The following is a 7,242-nucleotide window of genomic DNA, read 5'->3' as shown; positions in this document are numbered from 1 at the left end:
AAAAAAGTATGTTAATCACATTTTTTTCATATTTACAGTCAATATGCAGTGCAGCAAGTACTGGATTATTACATGTGTGTGTGTGTGTGTGCGTGCGTGCGTGTGTGTGTGTGTGTGTGCGTGCGTGTGTGTGTGTGTGTGTGTGTGTGTGTACCAGACTGCCAAAGGGATTATCCTTCATCTGTCTCCTTCACTAAAGGCCATATGTTTCTACACCAAGCCCCCAGCTCCACTGAGCAGCACACACTCACTGACAGAGCAGACCACACACTACTGAGGCTCACACAGTAATGAATCAAGCTCGACTGTATGTCTGCTCATCTTATTAGTTCGTATGCATACACACACACACACACACACACACACACACACACAGAGGCATGCTGCCCATGGGATTTGTGCATCACAGATTTTTGGTCTATGCCAAAATACCAGCTTTATATAGCATGTCAGCAAACCAATGACCCATATTGGACATGGCCTGAAACCATACACACACACACACACACACACACACACACACACACACACACACATGTATTTACAGCATCATGCCTTTCCTGTAGTGTGTTATCGTACTAAATGGATAATTACCATTATAAGACCAGATATAAAAATAAGAGCAGGGGGTGTGTCAGTATTATTAGCTGGACTTTTGGCTTTATTGCATACCTGCCAATCTAACATCATGGAACAGCCCCCCCCCCCCCCCCCTCCCCCCGCTCTAGAAACCAGCAGCTTTCTTTGGTCTTTATAAAAAATGTATGTGACACTTGTCTGTATTAAATCATTTAGCAGTTTTACACGATTACGTTGAAATCCTTAGTTTGTCGTAGTCCAAAGCCGTCCCCCAGCCTTTTATTGCAATCCAATTACTTTATATTGGCATAACTATTTATATGATGCGATGGAACCTTATTGATCTGTGGGGAAATGAGGTTAGTCTTTCAGCAGCTAAAGTAATAGGATTCTACAGGGAATCAAGGCAAATAGAAGAACACAAGTAGAATATAAGAATATTGGCGAGGTGGTTAGACCCATTTATTTTCAGATTTGTCACTACAAAAAAAAAATTGTACACAAGACTTTTAAAGCATATTGATTTGATAGCTAGTTTATAATAGTATAACAGTATATTAGGGCTTGGTACCAGCAGCACAGCTTTAGTTGATTAGAGGAACAGGGCTGTGCATTTAAAGTAAGAAATGTGTGCAACTATCATGCAGCTCAGGTGGCAGTGTCGCGCCCACATTGACTGACAGCTGTGGTTAACCGTGGTGTTGCATGCTAAAGTGGTAATCATTCAATTAACTGGAAATCAATGGCATGCATACGGGTGATCTGTTTCAATATTGCCCTGTCAGTCACACAGGGTCAGTGGACTGCTGCAGCACACACACATCAACACACACACCAGTGACTTGAATATTTACACATAATGGGAGAGTGGACTGCACCAGATTTACTCGTATGTCCCTTTGCATTTTGTTTTAGCCTTTTGTTACTGTGCTGTAAAAAAACATGTACTTCTAAAATGTCAGCTTTACATGATCTAAGAAGAACAGACCAGCCTCTGCTCTGTGATAATGCATGTTTCTGATTATGTGGCATTTTCTTAATTGTTTTTTAACTTTACAAATAGCAGCATTTTCTCAATTTTAAAAGAAACACTTCACGTGCTTTAGTTTTGTCTGGACAAATCAAAATCACCAAATTTGGAGACAGTTTCCTCTGGACAATGTAACAGTGTGTTGAATAAAAGACCTATAAAGTCTGCTGTATCTTAGAATAACAGACTGCCTAGTTTATGTGTCTGCACATCTGAATTACTCCTGACAAAAATGAATGGGTACATCATCCATATTGAGAGATAATGAAGTAATAATTATATGCACTATGCTCCACTATACTGTTGTCGAGTGTCCACAATGTACTACACAGAATTGTAGTAATAGTCTGTCTTTATATAATGGTAGTACCTTTCTATAGTAAACAACTTGCTAAAGTGTTAGCATTAAATATTTGATGACATAACAATGGTTCTGGTGTCATTGTTAAGTTTAGCATTGGTCTCTTCATCTTGAGAGCACATATTCTCTCCTATGTGTCTATTGAATATAACATACATTATGTATATAGTGTACTGTCTGATAAAAGAAAGGGTGAAGTATTGATTCTTTTATAATGTCACTAAATGTTGAATGTTTTGTTACCCACAAGCCACTTAATCATTTACATTCTACATCCAGTGACCTCGCTGGCCACATAATGGCTTCATTTGAGCTTCTGTATGTATGCATAAGACAAAAAGTCACAAACATCCATCTCCTCTGTCACGAGGCAAATTAACATGGAAATTGGTGTGTTGCATTTTGGAACGAGGGAACGGGGCTTTAAATGATGCCATCCCTCCCTTTCATCCTTCCTTTTCAGGCCTCTTCCTTCAGTCGCCGGTGGGTGTTACGGCCCTGACACTGGCCTAATGAATGAGTTAGTGATTTATTGCTCGTGGAGAGAGGAACGAGGGGATAGATAGAGGGAAGTTGTAGGGTGTAAGGGGGGGGCATGGAAAGGGTAGGGCGTGTTGGGTCATGCTGTAGAAGGTCAGTAACTGAAATCTCATCATCTTGTCTGTTATTCTCTATATGAGCCTGTTTGTTGTTTGATTCCACAGGACCGTTAGTAATATAATATCTGTAAGAACATAAAGGGACATGTCACTTCCTTGCATGGACTGCAACAGGAAAAAAAGTTTAAAGTCAGTGTAAAGTAAGAATAAATATGTGTTCAGAGTTTGACATACCACAGAAAAGTGTGTTGTTAGCCACCCTGCCAAATTTGAATGATTAAAAAAATCGCCAAATATATTAAATTAGGCTTCAAAGTTGTGTAAAAAGCAGCCTCTTTCTCTGCTCCCAGGCGCTGTGGGAGTGCCCGTCGGGTTCGCTGAAACCCCGCCCCCTACCAAGTGTCACCTGTCAATCAAAGTCACCACTTCTACCAGAAACATGGACGCTACGTCTGAGAGCTTTCTGCTGCTAGCTCAGCGGCTAGCTCAGCTAACTGGCTAACTGTAGACTGTAGTAGTAGTAGTGTTATATGTAGTAACAATCTGGATGGTGAAAGGGATATAATCTGTTCAACATCTTATGGATGGGAGAAGTAATATTAGACTTTGATGATCATAATCTGCTGACCATGACACCACTTATGTTACATGAAATGCTGATTGAGTGAACATCATGTACAGTCCTGCTCACCATTATTGGCACCCCTTCATTTTTTGCATAACCTGTACAATATCTTCAGAAATAAATGGATATGGAATTTATATCAGGATCTTTTAATTGGAGGTCCAAAGTAATCTTACAAAGAAAATTGTTTTTTCAATTTACATATTGTAATTTCAAAGAAGAAACAGGAAAAAACTGCATGTGCAGCAATAAAGGCACCCCTCTTTAGTATTTGGTTGCACACCCTTTGGCAGTGATGATGGCCTCCAAACGCTTCTTGTAGCCAGCTATAAGCTTATTGCACTCCTCAGCTGGTATTTTCTCCCACTCTTTCTTTGCAAATTGTTCAAGCTGTTGAACGTTTGTAAGTTTCTTTTCTCCAATGGCAGATTTCAGCTCATTCCAAAGATTTTCAATCAGATTGAGATCAGGACTCATTGCTGGCCATTTTAAAACAGTCAGTTTTTTTCCTTTTCAACCATTCCTGCGTGCTTTTGGATGTTTGCTTTGGGTCTTTGTCTTGCTGGAGGACCCATGATCTTCGCCTCAAACTAAGTTTTCTCACACTGGGTAGGACATTTCACTCTAAAATTTTTGATAATTCTCTGATTTCATGATTCCTGTAGTACGGTCAAGGCCTTCAGTACCAAATGCAGCAAAGCAGCCCCACAGCATTATGGATCCTCCACCATGCTTTACTGTGTTCTTTTCCATGTAGGCTTCATTGCGCCATCTGTAAACAAACTGTTGGTGTGCATTGCCAAAAAGCTCTATTTTTGTTTCATCTGTCCACAGAACATTTTCCCAGAAGGATTATGGTTTGTCCAGGTACTCTTTTGCAAAGATTAGTCGTTCCTTTTTATGTCTTTTCCTCAGCATTGGTGTGTTCCTTGGTCTTCGCCCATAAAGCCCTGTTTGGTTTAGTGTGCGGCGTATGGCCTTCAGGTCTTTGGATGTTTGACGTAGTGTTTTTTCCATCATTCGCACCAACCTTCGAAGACTTCTCTCATACATTTTTCTCTTCCCCCCACATCCAGGGAGGTTCTTGACAGTTCCATGCTTGGCAAACTTCTTAATAACATTACGCACTGTTGAAACAGGGATACCAACGTCTTTGGAGATGGCCTTATACCCTTTGGAGGTCTTGTGTTTGCTAATAATCACACTTCTGATGTCCTCAGACAGCTACTTTGTCTTCACCATTGTGACAAAGGAACGGGGGATGACAGATGGCTTTTTAAAACATGGAAGTCATCATTCATTGGCTAATTCATGTTACATGGGCACAGACATTTTATCACAGGTGATTCTCATTTGTGATTTACCACAGGTGAGTCATAATGTGTTTCCATACTGGTTTACAGCAAAGGGTGCCAATACCAGTGACACAGCAAGCTTTACGTTTTTCTATTTTTCCTCCCTTTGTTTATTGTTTTAAATAGTTGTTTATCATTTGCTCTTTTGTATTGAACATGAGTTCTCTATAGAATTTTTTTTTTTCGCTTGATAGATATTCCATATTATGTACTTAAACTTCATGAGTGCCATAATCTACTGACTAACCATTGTCTTGATTGTACACACATTATGATGTCACTATTGTGCTTACATTGTTCTGATGGTAGAAAAAGTCATCCTTTCACAATTTAATGTATTGTATATAATCTGACTAATTCCTCTGCTCTGGGCTCGTGCCATCTCACGCTTGAGACAGCAAGGAGTCCGTCTGCAGACGACTGAATAAACTGAATAAATCAGAAAGACAACAAATGACTTTGAGCTTCTTGATACAAAATACTGCCAGAACAGTTGGCGTTGTCAGCAGGATCACCCATGAGGCGGCGTTTGGGACTCAGTGCTACAGGTTAAGTCTGTATACAGCTGGAGTCTGGGACTCCAAAAACCTCAAACCTCCCTGTCAAAGAGGGTAGAGAAGCAGGGGACATGACAAGTGAGTACGACGCCCACTCACTGGCATGATCAAGGAACCTTTCCTGCCTGAAATTTTGGCCGTTGATATTTTAATCTGCCAGCCAATTACATGTTATACCGGCCAAAAGCCAGCATATACCGGCTAACGTAAACCCTGATCCACACATTGATCTCATCAAGGTAAGGCTATAGCTTTACTTAGATGTAGGGGTTGTAGTAAGGCAATAGCCTTACTTAGATGTAGGGGCTGTAGTAAGGCTGTAGCCTCACTTAGGCTAATCAGTTATTTTATTTATATAGCACTTTAAAAAGGAAACAGATTTTGCACCAGTGCTTCACAAAAGCAGACATATGAATGCACATACAAGCATAAACGGAGAAAATTGAAATAGAATAAAGTTTAAGCACAAATTAAAAAAAAAACAAAAAAAAAAAACAGTCATTAAACAAATAATAAAAGTAATAAAAGTGAGAGTTTAGATGCATGTTAAAATTTGAATGCGCAGGTCATTCCCCCTGTCTCTCTCTCCCCCTGTTTCCTATCAGCCTGATTGCCACCTACTGACTGAATAAAGGCAAGAAAAGCCCTCTCTCGCCCCAAAAATAAATCTTAAAAAATGATCTACAGTCTCATGCTGTCTAATTCAGGCAGGCTATTCCAGAGCAGAGGGGCCGCTACAAGCCCCCAGACTTTTTATTTCCATGAACGGGGCACTGCCAACATGCTGGGGTGGGAGGATCTGAGGGGTCTGTTGGTGTTTTTAGGGGTGCGAAGTTATGAGATATATGTGGGGGTGAGACCATGGAGGGGTTTATAGACAATTAGAAGCGTTTTGAACGTTATCCTGTAATTAACGGGGAGCCAGTGTAAGGGTGCGAGGATGGGGGTGATGTGCTTTCATTTCTTGGACCTTGTTAATAACTGGGCAGTAGAAGTAGTAAAATATTCCTGTGACTGTAATATTATATATGACATTATTAAGCAGCAATGCAAACAGTAAGGTAGAGTTTTTAATCAAGAGGGAATTACAGTAATTTTAACTACTTTATATGGGCAAGCTTTAGCCCAGTGGTTCCCAGTGGGGGTGTCATATGATTATTAATGAGGAAGAAAGGAAGAAAGGAAGGAAGGAAAGTATTCATTTTTTAAACTTTTCTCTTGTCTTTGTGAATTTGATTTTTTGTGTGAAATACTGGATAACGTCACCTCTTTAGGCCACAAACAGCTTGGCTAATGAAACTACATGAGATGCTTAGAGAGGAAATGATTGGCACTTTTAACAAATGACACATCTGAATAACTCTCAAAAGTGTACATTAATACTTGTATATATATGAATATCCATGCTTTCATTTACTGCAACATCAGGTGACCTTTTATAACTATGTTGCTGTGACATTCTACAATTCAACTGTAATTTCCTCCCTTTTTAATTCATTCTTCAGCTCACTACACCCACTGTTTCATTAGCAATGATTTCATATGTATGTTCCACGCATGCAGAGTTCAGTATGCTTAACCTTCCCTCTCTATAGTCATATCTAATACGTTCGGCAGAATTAATGTGATAAATTGGTTTGTCAGTGCATGGAGAATATTAAAAGGAATCTTACATGTAGAGTCTCCACTATGCTTAGAAACACACGTGCTTCATCCTCATCCTCTCTATGTTGACTAATGACAGAGGTAATGTAAAAAGTTGCATTAGAAGACAGAACATCACCTCATCAGTTGTAAGATTTTGGACTTATGATTAAAGATATAAAATGCATTGCTGTTGGAATAATAGAAATGAGAGATGGCGATGTTGAAACATCTCTGTTGAAACTGAATGCTTCTGGATATATTATGTTAAAACATTAAACCCTAATGGCCTGCATGAAGAATACAATCCAGCGCTTTCTCTGTAAAGCCTTGCCTGTGGGTTTGTTTAATGAACAGCTCCTCGCCTGATATCCACAGTGTATAATAATAATAATAATCCTAAATCTCTTTTACAAGGTTATTTTCTGTGAATAAAGCTGAATACTAAAGGGAAATATGTTGGTAATATTCTGTATCTCATGCTGGGGGGTT

This window comes from Scomber japonicus, chromosome 13 (assembly GCF_027409825.1).
Source record: "Scomber japonicus isolate fScoJap1 chromosome 13, fScoJap1.pri, whole genome shotgun sequence".
NCBI lineage: Eukaryota > Metazoa > Chordata > Actinopteri > Scombriformes > Scombridae > Scomber > Scomber japonicus.
Note: the sequence above shows the minus strand (reverse complement) of the source record.